This window comes from Balaenoptera borealis, assembly GCF_965194805.1.
Source record: "Balaenoptera borealis genome assembly, chromosome: 11".
Taxonomy (NCBI): domain Eukaryota; kingdom Metazoa; phylum Chordata; class Mammalia; order Artiodactyla; family Balaenopteridae; genus Balaenoptera; species Balaenoptera borealis.
In genome coordinates, this window is record NC_138868.1 from 45,273,227 (window position 1) to 45,289,118 (window position 15,892).

Consider the following 15,892-nt stretch of genomic DNA (forward strand, 5'->3'; position numbering starts at 1 on the left):
GGAGAGATTCATGATGGTCATCGCTCTGGAAGGTTCACTCCACAGTTGCACCCTCTCCACACTCCAGAGGGGCCTGGTCCCCAGGCTTTTCCTCACTGGCTGTCAACTCTCTCCCCCAACATCCTAGTGCAGTATGTTAAGATAGATAGCCGTGACCTCCACCCCCTCCACGTACACAGTGAACATTTCCAGTGACTCTTTTCTGTGAAACATCATTTCATTTTGCTGCATGCCTTGGCCTTTGCCTGGAAGCTTGTCCATTGGTGTTGGTGGTGATGATGGTGGAGGTGTTGATGGTGCCGGTGGTGGTGGCCATAGTGGTGTTGATGGTGGGGATGGTAGAAGACGTACAATGCAACGACAGCAACAGAGCTGTTGAAAGTCTAGCCTCTTTTCTGGATGCCCTGTTCCTCGTTCCATCTGGCCCGAGCAAAGCCCCAGGTGGCCAGCAAGCCCTTGTTGAAGCCCTCATGTCACATCTCGCCCTCTCCAGCTGCTACCAGCTACCTCTTTCCCTTGGTGCATATTCCATGGCTTCTGATTCCTCCCACATATACCATCCCCATAATATTCTCCAAACTTAAAGACCATATACTGAGACAGTTTAAGAACCAGTGATCTTGGGCTTCCCTGGTGGCGCAGTGGTTAAGAATCCACCTGCCAATGCAGGGGACACGGGTTTGAGCCCTGGTCCGGGTAGATCCCACATGCCGCGGAGCAACTAAGCCCGTGAGCCACAACTACTGAGCTTGCGCTCTAGAGCCCACGAGCCACAACTACTGAGCCCGTGAGCCACAACTACTGAAGCCCGCGTGCCTAGAGCCCATGCTCTGCAACAAGAGAAGCCACCGCAATGAGAAGCCTGCACACCACAATGAAGAGCAGCCCCCACTCGCCACAACTAGAGAAAGCCTGCGAGCAGCAACGAAGACCCACCGCAGCCAAAAATAAATAAATTAAATAAATTAATTAATTAAAAAAAAAGAACCAGTGCTCTTGATAGGACCATTAATATGAATGTGCTATGGATAATGCATGACTTTAAAAAATAGACCGCTGGGTCACAGGATCACAGAGTCACTGGGCTTGTGTTATCTTTAACGTTTTCTCTGATGTCAGGTAGTAAATTTCCCAGTGAATCCGTTGCTGTAATGACAAGTTCAGATGAGCAATTTGTGTTTTGTTATCAATTAAAGCTGAAACGTATCAGATAACTGAAATATTTTTCATCTTAATAAGCAAATTTTCTTTTTCATTTTACTATCATGTAGAAGCGAGTGTAGAAGCGATGCTGTGAAGGGGATTTTAGAGCTTTCTGAAGGGCAGTGCATATGAATCATTTAACTCTCATTGTTCCATGGACGTGAAGGAAGGAAGAGGCACCTAAGGGTGGCAGCAAATAAGCAGTGTAGTTTTAAAGGTGATGGTCTATTGTGAGGGAGACCTCGAGCAGCTACCTCCCATCACCTTGCTTGGGTCCAAGGAGTGGAGAAAGCTCCCATTCCCCAGTGGCTAACACCACAACAGCTTGACTAGGCTGCCCCGGGTACCCTACCTTGCTCTACCCGGGCCGGCTGGCCCCCCACCTCTTCCACTGTAAGGAGGCCGAGGATGGAAGAGCCATCCTTCCGAGGGTGATGGCATATCCCCCAAGCAACAGGCATCCCCAGGCGCCATCCCACTGCACCTCCTCACATCGCAAAAGAAAGAACGAAGCATCAGGAAGAAGGAAATCTTGAAGCCTTTCATTTCTGCCCCATGGTGAGAACTTTATCATGGCCCGAAGGAGGCCGTTTTGTCGTTCATTCATGTGGGAAAGAAGGGGAAAACTGAGACTGATTTTGAGAAATTTAGGTAAGGAAAGTGAGCCAGATATAGAGGATTTCGTATTCGAATTTAAACGGTTTGGACTTTATTTTGTAAATGGCGACAACCGTGAAAGTTTTTGGTAAGAGGAGTGATGCAGTCAGGGCTGGGCAATGAAGAGCTTTGGCTGCGGTTTTTATTACTGTTGGGGGAAAGGGGCGTCCCTATGAAGGGAACTGGATGAGATGGCAGTTGCAGCAGTACAGGCAAGAAATCAAGGGCTCTGGAGCAGTGGTGGATGTGGGGTTGAGGCCGAGGCATGAGCCTGAGAGATGCCATAAAGGAAGCATCTACTGGGTCTCTTGACTAACAGGCTGTGGTCAGATGGGCCAAAAGAGGGCTGGTGAACGATGATTCAGCCTCAAGCCAGGGTGACTCAGAGGATGATGGTCATTCCCTGGATGGGGGGCAAGAGGAGCAGTGGGATGGGTGCAGTGTTCTTCATCAGGGATGGGGAGCTTTCAGACCCGAAGCTCTGGGAGGTATTGCAGCATCTTGACTGTGGTGGTGGTTACACAAGGCTGCACATGACAAAATTGCACAGAACTACATGCACACACCCAAATGAGTGCCTACATTACTGGAGAGACCTGGAGAAGCTTTTCCATTGTGGCAACGTCAGTGTCGTCGTTTTGATATCGTACTACAGTTGTGTAAGATGCTAATGTTGGGAGAGGCTGGATGAAGGGTGCATGGGACCTCCTTGTGTATTTCTGTGTACTTTCCTGTGAATCTGTAATGACTTCAAAATATAAAGCTAAAACAAACAAAAGCCTTTCCCAGAAGATTCTAACCCAGTAGGTTTGAGGTGGGATCTGGCCGTCTCTCCTTTTAAGAGCATCCTTGATGATTCTGTTGCACAGCTCTGGTTGGGAACCTCTGGTTTAATGAATAGTATGCGGCATCGCTTTTGCACACGTTGAGTACCAGTGCATGGTGTGAAGGGAAAGAACTCTGAAGTCTGAAGTCATGGGTTCTGGGATCCTCTCACTGTGGATGAGTGACCAGGGAGACATCCCTCAACCCTCAGAGTCTTAGCTTCTTCCTCTGTAAAGGGGGATGGTAATCCTTCCTAGCTTGCCTCACCTGCCTGACACGGTCAAGTGTGTGACTGTGAGTTGAGTGCTGTCAGCAGTACCCCTCCCCAGCCCCAGCTCCAGTCCTGGGAGCCTGCCTCACAGCTGGCCAACTGCACAGCCGGCGCTTGAGAGGTAAACACGGGGATGTGGATTTGGAGTCTTGTACACAGAGCAGCCGAAGCCATTGGCTGGGAGGAGAGGGTAGCAAAGAGAAGAGGGGAGAACAAAAAAAAAAGAAGAAGCCTGAGAGGATACTGAGGTAAGGAGTTTAGGAGTTAGGAGGAAGAAGGTTAGCTGGTGAGAGACAGAGAGGGAAGAGCCAGGAGAATCTGGAGGGCGACACAGTCTCCTTGGACAAAGAGAATTTCGGAACGAGTCATCTGCTTGAATGAGCCCACAGACAGGTGGAAGGACACGCAGTCTGGGAAGAAGCCATTAGATTTGGAAGGTGCAGATCACAGAAACCTTGGTGGGCAGGGTTGGGGATGGGGCCGCAGAAGCCAGATGAAGATGAAGAGCAGCTGGGAGGTAGATGTTTCCATCAGGGATTTTGATTGTGAAGGAGAATCGGGAGCTAAGGCAGGAGCTGGAGTGAGGTTTTCTACCAATTAACCAGAGTCTCCAGTCATGACCCAGGATGACACACCACTCATACCCATACATACACACGCGCAATTGAAACAAAACTTTTAAGAAACAATAGTTATTCTTATAATGTGCAGAGCGCTCTGATATGTTCTATTATAGATTGGTCTATGTTATTCGGTTCTATTTTGTTCTGTTGTATTGTGCTGTGTTGTGTTGTAGTTCTCTCTGTTTTGAAGGGCAGGTTGTTGTCAAGACTCTGACTGCACACTGAATTGCTTGGACAGCTTTTAAGAAAGCAAGAAGGGTCGTGCCTTAGCTCTGGTCATTTAATTTGTCTGGGGAGGGGGTGCCTGAGTTCTCTGAGTTCATGGTGGGGACAGGGCTTCTGAGGAGGGAGGAGAGGATGGGACCCAGGGCACAGAAACCAGGGAAGAAAGGACCGGTCTTTCTCCCACTGGGGAGGAGCAGATGGTGGAGTAGGGAGGTGGCTGGAGGCAAAGGGGGGTTGGCCCCTGTGTGGATGGGCTGGGGAGGCGACCAGGAATGGGCATCTCCGAGACCAGCCTGTACTGAGCTCTCAAGAGGGGTGGCAGAGACACTGCGACTGCAGCTCTTGGAGGAAGTGAGCCATCTCTAGCCTTAGCCGAGGGCTGCCTGAGGGCCCAGCCTGGCCGGGAAGGCGGCTCCGGCCGTGTCCTTGACAGGCTCCCTCTGGGGCATCAGCCCGCTCAGCACAGGACTTTCATTCATTTCACGTCAGGCCAACTCAGCTCAGCTAACAAACATTCCTAGGGTGCCCAGCCTGGGCCAAGGGTGTGGAGGGAGTGACGGCTCAGATCCAGCCCCTGCCATCAGGGAGTCATGCGGAAAAAATGCAAAATGGGATGAAGCTATTATAATAGGACTCGGTTTCCGGCCTCAGTTCTGCCACCTCCCGGCCATGGGTCTTTCACTTTGGTTTTCTTTCGTGCCCTGTGGGGACATCAGGCCTTGCCATGCCCTGTCTGCCCCGTGGTCTCTGAAGATACACGAGGTAATGGTGGTGAATGTGCCGTACGCAGCAAGGTTGGAAGGGTGCCCTAAGGGTGAGTTAAAATGAGAGAAATAAAAACAATAGCAACAACAATAGTAATAACAGCTGCCGTGCAGCCCCTAAAGGCAGCCCTGGCTTTTCTTGCCTCCCTAAAACAGTGCGCTGTGGTGGGAAGAGCACAGAATTGGCATTAGGCCATCTATTCAGTTCCAGCTCTTTCTAGCTTCTTGCCAGCTGTGTGTTCTTAACCTCTGTGAACCCTATTTTCCTTATCTATAGAATTGGGATGTATAATTCTTACCTCTGGGATTGTTTGGAGGCTTGAATGAGATAACGCATGATGGAAGGGACGCTGGTGTTTAAAACTCTAAATGAAGCCTGAGAACAGAGCTTTCAGGCTGTCTTCCAGTTGTCTGTCACAGCTTCTGTGTGCGCTGGTGCCTCGTGTTCCCCAAATCCCCCCGACTGCGGGCACCTTTGCTTAGGGGTCAGGCCTGTGTTTTCACAAACACAAAAAAGGGGCAGTTAATCACTGCTTTCTTCATCCAAGCTGCTCCAGACATTTATCTCCGTCTCAGAAGCCAAGGACTGAAGACTCTGCAGATGGTCCTTGTGTAGGACTCTGAGTCTCGGTCCTTTGCCTCCTTAGCAATTTCCTAAAGAAGCTCCACTCTTTCAGGGGCTGGCGCCTGTGTAGGATGCTGTCACTCTGCTAAAGTGGTCTCAAACTCTCATGTTTGATCTTGATTAAAAATAAGGAGAGTCATACCAGGTACATTCTTGCCTCAGGACATTTGCACTTGCTTCCCCCGCCTCTTGGAATGCTCTTACCCTCTGATATCTGTTCCTTTGCCTCTTCAAGCCTTTGTTCAAATGTTGCAAATGGCACCTTGTTAAAATGGCAGCCCTGACCCCGTCACTCCTCATCCCTTCCCTGCATCTTTTCCTCAACGGTATCTGTCGCCTTCTGATATACTGTACTCACTTGGTTACTCTCCCTTATTTATTTGTACATTTTCCCTCTACCAGTGTGTAAGTTCCATGAAGACAGGGACATTTGTTTTGTTCATTGCTGTATCTCCAGCACCTAGAATAGTGCCTGGTTCTTGTAGTTGTTCAATAAATATTGATTCAATGAAAGAATTCATGTTGATTCTGAAGGTCTGGGATAAGGCTTGGAATCAGCACTTTAATAAGTTTCCCAGAGCATTCTGGTGCAACGGGACAATCTCTGGGAATCACGGTTCTAATTGTTGTCCCCCATTGTCCAGCGTGCTGCAGCTGAGGAGCCCGGGACAGCAGGCACTTAAGCGCCCTCAGGGCTGGCCTCGGCAGCAGGCACTGCTGGGTGGAGTGTTTCTTCCTGGGGTGGGGCCCTTGGGACCTCTCTGCTGTATCCCAGGGAGATGGCATGAAAGGGGAAGGAAAGCAGAGCAGGAGGGGAGCTTCTCTTAGGGTTACCCCAGCGTGGCCTGAACTCAGGTCCTATGCGTGGAGTCACATGACCAACCCGAGCCCCCTCCCTTCTATGTTACCCAGCCTCTGCAGGTGCTCCTGACAATGGCAGTCAGGCTGCCTGCTCTGCCACTCCGAGACAAAGTCTCCCCTCCCTGGCTCCTCTTCCTTGTTATCTCAAGGCAATGGTGGGACCACGGCTCAGAGCCTCCTGGTTTTAATTACCTTGCTTTTTGGTGAATCCCAGTGGGCCAGTGTCTTTAGCTGGGACTGAGTGATTCAACCTTTATGGACCTCCAGAGGGAGGGAAGCACCAGGATTTGCAGCTGATAGAGTCATCTCTGCCTTTGATTCTTGGCATTCATTTACTTATTCATTCATTCATTCATTCCCTCAGTGGGTTTTTCATGGCCACATACTTTGTGCCACATACTTTAGCTCACAGCTAAACACTTGCCTCGCCGACTCCACCCATATTGTGAATACACTCATATGACTCAAGTATTCCAGTACCTGGCCCAGAGCAGGTGCTCAATGAACATGAGCCCTTTCAGGCTCCCTCACTAGCTGTCCCAGAGTCACCCCATCCCACAATCCAGCCACCCCCACTTCCTTTGCTGTATTCAGTTTCTCTGTTTCCTTTCTTAACTCATGTCCTCTTTTGATAACCTTGAAAAAATCATGCACTCTTCTTTCACACTACTTGAAATTTCAAAAATGAACCTGAATTTGGTGACTAAAAGCACATCAAAGCAATGGTGATATCAAATATTCTTTTAAGCATCTCATTCCCTGGAGATTTTGATCAACGCTTGGTTGGTAGTGACTTGCCCAGCCTACACCAGCCTGATGCTTGTCCTCTTCTGTTGCCTTCCAACAAGAGAATGGCCAGTTCCCAGCGCCTCGCACGCTTCAAGCTGGGATTGAACCGTCTCTCTCCTGGGCAGTGGATATCCTTCCCCCAGGGATCCAGCCTTCTCACTGGCCACGTTTGCTCAAAGCCTTCCATGTCTTTTGGCAGGAGGAGGCTTAGAAGTAAGCAGGCCTTGAGAGACAGGCCAAACGGAGCTGTCCCTCCACCACCACGGTGTTAGGAGGCAGACAGACTGCCAGTCAAGCCCCAGGTGGCTCTCCGGTGGGGGACTGAGCACCCACATCGGGCAGAGACTTGCCAGGGCCCTGCAGTCTGTGAGCAACAGAGCCAGGGTGGGACCTCAGGTCTCCTGACTCCCGCCAAGGCTCGCCCCTCTCCACTCCATGCTGTGGCCCTGCTTGGTCCAGTGGCCAGTCTTCCTATTGTCTGCACCGTATGTCCACGTGGTAGCCTGCAGCCAGGCCCCTCAGGTTTGCTTGTGGTGACTCTGGGACATTTGCCCTGCTTAGCTGTCTTCTGGGAATGACACTCGTCCCACACCTCCAGCCCCTTTGCCCAGCTCCAAGCTTCAGGGTCCGCTCAGGACCAGAAAAAGTCTTGAGTCACTCTGCACTACTCCCCCCGCTGGCTGGATCACATATGTGCCAGAGATTATTCTAAGTACTTTATATAAATTAATCAGCTCTCTGTGGCAACGGTAAGAACCATGATTAATGCCATCTTATATAACAAGGAAATAGGCACAGAGGAGAAAGGAACTTGTCCAAACACAGAGGTGGGATTTGAACCTAGGCTGTCTGGCTTCAGAGCCTACACCCTTGACTATTAAACAAGGCTGCCGCTGGTGCACCGTGGGTCTCTGACTACAAAAGATTTACTTGAATTTTGTCCTCGTTCTCTTACCTCTGTGCACTCAACGGAGAGAGATGTTGGGCAGCAGGGCCAGAGAAGGAAGGGGCAAAGAATGCACTGAAGAGAAAAATGTGGCTGTCTCCTCAGCTGGAGCTCTGCCCGGGGCTTGGTAAGAAGGAGGGATGCATTGCACAGAGGCTTCTGGGCTCGGAGTTGAGTGGAAATCGTACAATTGGCAACCATGCTTTAGATCCCCTTGTGAGAGGGGGACAGCTTCCTATTTCCTTTGAAATAGGGGAAGTTGATATGCTTGTGTGTGTGCACACGTGTGTGCATGTGAACACGTGGGTGAGTGGATATATGAACCTGTGAGTGTACACTTATGCGCGTGAGCATGTGTAAGCCCTGTGAACAAGCATGTATGCACCTGGTGTCTTAGTCCATTCAGGCTGCTGTAACAAAATACCATTGACTAGGTAGCTTAAACAATAGAGGTTTACTTCTCACGTTCTGGAGGCTGGGAAGTCCAAGATCAAGGTGCTAGCAAATTCAGTGTCCGATGAGAGACTGCTTCCTGGCTCATAGACAGCTGCCTTCTCTCTGTGTCCTCACATGGCCTTTCCTCAGTGCCTGGGTTTGGAGAGAGAGTGAGCTCCAGTGTCTCCTCCTCCTTTTACAAGGGCACTAATCCCATCATGGGGGCTCCACCCCCATGACCTCATCTAAACCTAGTTACCTTCCAAAGGCCCCACCTTCAAATACCATCACTTTGGGGATTAGGACTTGAATGTATGAATTTGGGGGCACACACATTCAGTCCATAACACTGGGCTTGTGTGTGCTTGTGTGAGCTGTGGTGTGCAAGTCCCCACTAACTGTGGTTCAGCCCCTTCCACCACTACCTGGAGCACCTTCACAATCCTGCTGAATGACAAGTAACCACACAACTGTGAATCGTTATTTTTAATTGTTGGTAAGAAAATCACAGTGTAGTGACGAAATAGAATCCAAGCTCCTGGCTTGCTTACCACCAGCTGCCGGGTCCCCCTCCACTCCTTGCAAAGCCCCCATCGTCCCTTGGCCCAGAGCCTGCCTAATCATTGTTTGATGTTTCAAAGATGCTGTCCTACACAGGAGATACTCATTCCAGGCTGTAAAAATACCAACAGCCTTGCATGCAGCTGGAATAACTGCAAAAATAAGAAAAGCAGAGAAAAAGAATGGTCTGACAGTATTGTGCTTTATGGAGCTTAAAGAATCCCATATAGCTAATCTAATTACCACTAAGACTCAGGCAGCTTAAAGGTGTTTATACAGCCAGGCACGTGGGCTGTCAGCCTGCTCAGCAGAAGGCTTCCTATCACCACCACCCACCCCTGTGCCTTTGACCAGTGTGACTTCTGGGGCCCACCCACATGCCCGGGAGAGGGTACCCAGCAACCTCGAGACAGAGGCAACCGGTCCTGAACTCTGCAGGAGTCCTGGAGGCTCTCACTTTTGCTCCGTGCTGCCTGGGGCTGCCTCTCACTGACAGATTCATTGTTCATCACCATCCTGAGAGGTACTCTTGCCGTGGCCACAGATTCGTGTCCTCGCATGTTGTCCGGCAGCACTCTCCCGAGGACCTGCCTTGCGTGACTCGAGCTCCTGGCTGCTCTGGGCAGCAACTGCCCACCTCTCCCTGTCCACTCAAGCCCTGACCCTAGGTCTGAGCCTGCTTTGCCCAGTGACTGTGGGGGGAGAAGGGAATCAGATGAGTATCTCTGACAGATGCCATCATGTCAGTTTCTGAACAAACCCCACATGGTTCTGCAGGTTACGCCCTTCACCAGGGTCCCCAGCTGAAGAGGCAGTCGTTCCCTGCTGGGATGGAGCCTTGTTCTGATACTCTTAGACCCCTGGCTCCGCATCTAGTCCTGGCTGACCCTCCTCCTTGAGAGGCTGGGCCCTGCTCCCTGTACTACCAGGCTGGCGTCCTGCTCCCCTGGTTTGATCCGCCTGCCTTCCTGCATCTGGGGGCTGGGACCTCCCACTGATAGGCCCCTCCCCGTGAAAAAAGCATCCTTAGTCAGTGATGCCTAGGTGTGCCCGGCCCCTGGGGACACTGCCTCTTTGTGGGCCTGCCCCAGAGCACAGTCAGTTTCTCCAGCTCTAACCTGTGTGATGCCAGTCTCCTCTCTGTCCTCACCAGCCACTCTGTTGAGGTCCTGGCACGTCCCACAACCGAGCCTGCCTGAGTCTGGCAATGGTGTGGGTGGTTCATCACCCTTTTGTGTTCCTTTACCAATAAAGGAAACTGACTTCAGGAACCAGGAACTCCTCAACATACTTCCCTGCCAACGGAGAACAACCCCAGGAGGGCAAAGGGCCTGCCTTTTCCGGAGCTCATGAGCCCCCTGGAAGCAGTCTACAGCAAGGGAGCTTTGGACCATTTTGCTTTACAGACTAGCCAAGGTGACCAGTATTTGGTTAACAAAGCCAGCAGGAACCAAATACCAAAAGGCCCTCTTCCTCTGGTCAGCTGTGGGACCATCTGTTGATGGGGAAATTCCTGGAGCTGGAGCGTTAAGCAGTGTGGGAGGATCCAGGAGAGGTGTCTCCTGCCCTCGGGTCAGGGACCTTGCTGCCAGCAGCTGGGGGTCAAGCTGCCCGTGGCAAAGGCCAGAGACATACTGGCCCAGCCCCAGTGCAACCAGCAGGAGAGGTCTCCTTGTCCACCCTTGGCCCTCAGCCTATCTTGCTCAGCAGCTTGAAAAGACAAACTGGTCCTGACGGTGGAAGCAGAGCTGGAGCAGCTTGAAAATACAAACTGGTCCTGACGATGGAAGCAGAGCTGACTGCCGGGAAGTGCTGTAAGCTGACATCCCCCTCTGCTTCCCCAATACCGAAAAGTGCTCAAAACCCAACAAATCATATAATTCCTACTGATATCAAATCTTTGGAGTATGGGATGCCTTCTGGTGGGACTGATTTCTTGAAAGGCTACCCCAAACCACGCAGCGACCCAGGTGTCCTCCAGCAGCTCCAGGGCCTGCGTGCTCAGCAAGAAGAGGGGCATGTGGACAAGAGTTGGCACCTGCGGCCACTCCAGCTGCCTGCTGCCCAGATCTGTCCTGCAAATTAGCCTCCAGAGCTCATGGGAGACTAGCACGCCCCTGGTTGGATGTTGCGGTGGGAGGTTGTGCTGGAGATAACGTTGCGGGGGGTGGGGAGCCAGTATAATTGACTGGGACCTGAGAGTTCAACAGCAGGTGTGGACTCACTGCAGTGGGGGGAGGGGCAGGGTTGTTTGTTTTTAATTGCCAGGGCCCTAATCTGCTCTCGGGCTATAAATTGGGCAACCACTCCATTTTTCTGTTTTTTTAGAGACTGCCTTGCTTGTTTGCTCCGGCCCACAGGGACTTATGCCTCTTCTGCTCCTAAAGTCATTCACATGCATTCATTCAACAAACCAAGCACCAGGTTCTAAGCTTGGCCCAGGGGAGGCAGTGGTGAACCAGATGTGGTTCCTGCCTCAGATAAGATTTAGACCGAGGACAGCGGCAGGCAGTGGACAGACTCTATGGCTCTCCTTTGGCACAAATGCAAAAATGAGATGCCTCAACTCTAGTTGTTTTTAAAAGCCCGTATCTCAGGAGCTCAAGATGTAAGTAGAATTTTAGGGAAAGAGGCTCTTGAACAGAAAGAAACCAGGGGGATGTCACATCAGTGAGCAAGAAAGCTATGTCGAGCAGCCACTAATGGAAGGCTGGTTTTAACTAGGCAGCCCAAGGTTGCCTCTCGACCCCACCTGTACTGCTGGAGTGGGGGCTTGATTTTCATCTAACCAAGGAGGGCGTCGCCTGGGTACCAGCATATGTGGCTCCGTTGGTTTGTTCCTCCCTGGCCCCTGTACTGCAACTTCCAGTGGCTTCCCCTGGCTTAGGTGCGTCTCCTCTGAGCACCTGACCTACTATTGGGGGTGGGTGCCCTGATTCACTTTGCAGGTCCCTCGCACCTAGATGAGCTTCCCTTATGGGGCAGTGGGCAGCTTGAAGCAGGCTGTAATGTAAAGGTAGCCCTAAAATGTAGTCCAAGCTCCTCATTTTCCTGGAGGGAAAACTGAGATCCAAAGAGGTTAAATGAGTTTCCCAACGTCACACATCTGATTAATGGCAGAGCTAGAGAGCGACCCTGCTCCAGTGCTTTGCTAACCGTACTCACTCGTTCATTCAACAGATGTTCACAGAGTGTGAGGCATAACACTCAGCATCAACGATCCAAGGATGGAGAAACAGTTTCTACTCCCAGAGAGCTCGCAGCCTAGCGCAGCTGATAAACTATAGACAAATAGCCATTACACACAACGTAAAAGGATAAGTGCCATCAGCCACAGTGCTGGGGAAACCCAGGGAGAGGTCTTAGTCATTCTGGGAGGGCTTCCTGGAAGAGCTGGCTTTTGAGCTGGGCCTTGGGGATTGAATGGGATTGGGATATGGATATGAGGGTGGAGAAAAGAAGCGGCCTCCGTTTTTGTGTCTTTCTAATTGGACTTTAGGGAAGGTGTCAGCACGATCATGTGTGGGGCACCTGTTGCGTTCCAGGCACTGTGCTAGGCATTTGTACACACTGTCGTCTTTAATTTTTCCAATATTTCTCCCCATTTTATAGATGAGGAAACTGAGACTCAGCAGTTATTTAGCCCTGAATAGAGGCTTCTCCTTTGATTCCTTCTTCTCTCTTTCCCACAAGGCTTCACCCGGTGACTTGTGCCCCACCAGGACTCTGATGACTCATCAGTGACTCTGATGACTGAATGAAAATGGAGACAGAGAGATGAGGGTAGACAGTTTGCAAAGCCATAGGGAAGGCAGCATCCCCCTTCCTTGGACAACATGGGGCTAAGCACAGAGCTATTTAGGATTTCTATCATCAGAATAAATTTCTTCCCCCTGCATATATACACCCCACCCCCAGGCTGGTAGATTCTTAGCCTAGGCAAATACTAACAAGAGCTACCATTTGTTTCTAAGCATCTTTGATGGGTTGCTTTGCTTAACTCTAAGAACAACTGTATGAGGTAGGTATTATTATTATCATGTTCATTTCACAGATGAGAGCACTGAGGCTTGGAAAAGCTACAGGTTACACAGCTGAGAAAGGCAGAACCAACATTTGAACCCAAGTTGGATCTGGCTGTAGAGCCTGAACACTTAACCTTGTCACTATATTCAGGGGTCTAAACTCAGTTACCTACCAGGGCTAGACAGATAACGTGAATGGCGGAGGTGAGTCAATGAGGACTGGTGGGGACTGTGGTGAACAAGAGAATGAGCCCAAGTTCATCCCAGAGGGGCAGCCAATGCTGGCTCCAGCCTATTCCTAGCCTGCAAGACCTGCTGACCTTTTTCAAGTTGGAAATCACACTTTTATGTTTGGTGGGCTGAATAAGCCACATGGGCAGGCCAGATATGGTCATGGTCTGCCTGTCTGCAACCTCTATCCGATTGACTCCCAGTGTGCAAAACAGAAGCTTCTCTGGAGATGCTGTTTATCTCAGACATCCTTGGTGAAAACTTCTCCATCTCACACTCTCTCCCTCTTGTGCTTGCTGGTGCCCACATCTCAGAAAGCCGCCAGTCCAGATAGGCTTTGTGCAGCTTCCCTTCACTGTGGGCACAAGTTGAGACATTCACAATGCACAGGCCACACGGTTTAGTTTCATTGATTCAGGGAGGCCCCTTTTGGGCTGATGGATCCTTTTGGAAAAGCACATAGTCATGCAATCAAGGTGTAGATTTTGTTCCTAGGTTGTGGACTCGGATGCCATTCTTGGTGACATCCTTGCATCTTGAGATGTTGGAAGCAACTTGTATCAGGTACCCTGGGCCAGGCCAGTAGTGAGAGAGGGGAGTGACCAGCACCCGGGAAGCTGACCAGGCTGCAGAGGAGACAGACAGTGTGACAGTCACTTGGAGAGTGTGTCGGTCTGATCAGGCTCGTCCCAGCAGGACTCTCTCAGGGGCAGGAAGTGGGGGAGGGAACTGGGGAGGGAGGCAGGAGCTCAGGCCTTCCCATGGGCCAACTTGGGCGTCGATAGCTGTGATTTGGATGTGCCATGGCTCACGAGCACTCACCGGCTCGCCTAATTCTCTTCCGCCGCATCACCTCCATTTCTTTCACTGCCTGTGACCTGCAACCCTGAGGGACTGTCGTGGAGCGTGTTTGTGGTCCTGTGCTTGATGCTCTTGTGGTTGCCATCTGGGAGTGAATAACCACGGCATTTCAAAGCTGAATGAGACCCAGGGAAAAAAACCTACGCCTCATGTTTCTCTCATCTGGGGAAAGAAGTGTGAATTGGAACTTTACAAACCCAAATCTTTAAACTCTTCCTGACCCAGTGAATTTGAAGAGTGACAGAAATGAATTGGAAATTAGATCAGGGGTCAGCATTTCCATGGGTTCTGAACCAAATGGAGATTAAAAAGCGTATGTCCAGCAGGGTTAATGGTGAAGGCAAGCTTCCTGCCTGGGCAGAGTGTCATGACCTGGGTCTCAGAGGGGATTGATCGAAGGATCCTGTGGATGAGATCAGGAGGCCCAGAGAGAGTTCTCTACCCAGACAGTGGGAAGGAGTTAACTTGTCACCAACTGACGCTCACAGATGCGACAGAAAATGCCAGCATCGCAGGGCGGAATTAATGCCAGGCCGCCCAGTGGAGCCATTGCAACCCACATCTGCCCTAAGGTGCTTAGATGCCGAAGAAAGGAACACTTCCCTGCTTTGAAAGAGGTTTCTGGCTAAGTCCTGTGGACCGAGTATGTCTGCAAGCTTGTCTGTGTTGTCAAATTTCATTTGGCTTAAACATGAGAACTAATGCAGAGAATCAAAGAAAACAAGATTTTTTGCTGAGTGTTCCTGACCCGGGCTGCTCAGGCATGAGGCTGAGGCATTGCCTGAAGTGATTGCATTTTCTCTGAAAAGAACATGCACGGTTGTTGTTTAATCTTTGTGGAGTGAGTTCCCATGATCTTAGGGGCCCAGTTGCTGTCCTCTGTACCTGCACGCTCCACGTTCCTACCTGCGATCCATCAGGCCAGCAGTGGGTGAGGTTGCGGCTCCCTGAATTCCTGAATTCTGCAGGGCAGGAAAAATCAATCCCACCCTCCCACTTCCCAGTTATTGGGCTCCTATATTATGCCAGGTACACCCATGGGGGAGGGAGGGAGGGAGGGAAAGGGGGGCGGGGAGAGAAGAGAGAGAGGTGGGGTTGTTGGGTAGATGAATTGATGAATGGGTGGTGGGTGGAGAGAGAGGTGGGGTTGTTGGGTAGACGAATTGATGAATGGGTGGTGGGTGGAGAGAGAGGTGGGGTTGTTGGGTAGATGAATTGATGAATGGGTGGTGGGGGGAGAGAGAGGTGGGGTTGTTGGGTAGATGAATTGATGAGTGGGTGGTGGGTGGATGCAGAGGTGGGTGAGTGGAAGGTGGATGGATGGTTGGATGGATGGATCGATGGATAGAATAATCTTTTCCATTTTATGGCATAGGTATTTTACGCCCATTTTAGAGACGAAGGAATTGAGGGTCAGAGGACATAATGAATCACCAAAGTTCTCACTGCAAGATGGTGGCAGGACTGGGGCTTGAGCCCACATTTCTCAGCTCCAAGTTCCATGTGTCCCTCTTCTCTTTTCCCGTGTTGCCCACTAGGCTTTTTTTTTTTTTTTTCTTTTAACTGCCTGCCTTGTACCTAGAGATGGACCCACGTGGGCTTGGACCAACTGCTTATACAAACAGGTGGCCAGAAGGAGATTCTTTTTTTTTTTTTATTCAGCGAATATTATTGATCACTGAGTAGGCAGAGTTCCAAGATGGAGCCCCAAGACTCCTGGCCCCTGGTGCGCACTCACTTCTTCTAGTTATTCTATCGAACACTCATCTGGGTACTGCTGTGAAGGAGTTTTGCTGATGTAATTAAGGTCCCCAACCAGTTGGGTGGGCCTGACCTAATTATGTGAGCTCTTTAAAAGCAGAGTTCCCGGGCTTCCCTGGTGGCGCAGTGGTTGAGAATCTGCCTGCCAATGCAGGGGACACGGGTTCGAGCCCTGGTCTGGGAAGATCCCACATGCCACGGAGCAACTGGGCCCGTGAGCCACAATTAC

General features: G+C 50.7%; 1 protein-coding gene across 3 annotated transcripts in view; it reads left to right on the plus strand.

Moving 5' to 3' along the window:
- GALNT18 (polypeptide N-acetylgalactosaminyltransferase 18) overlaps window positions 1-15,892 on the plus strand; it is a 340,031-nt gene that overhangs the window by 184,109 nt on the left and 140,030 nt on the right. The window lies entirely within an intron of this gene.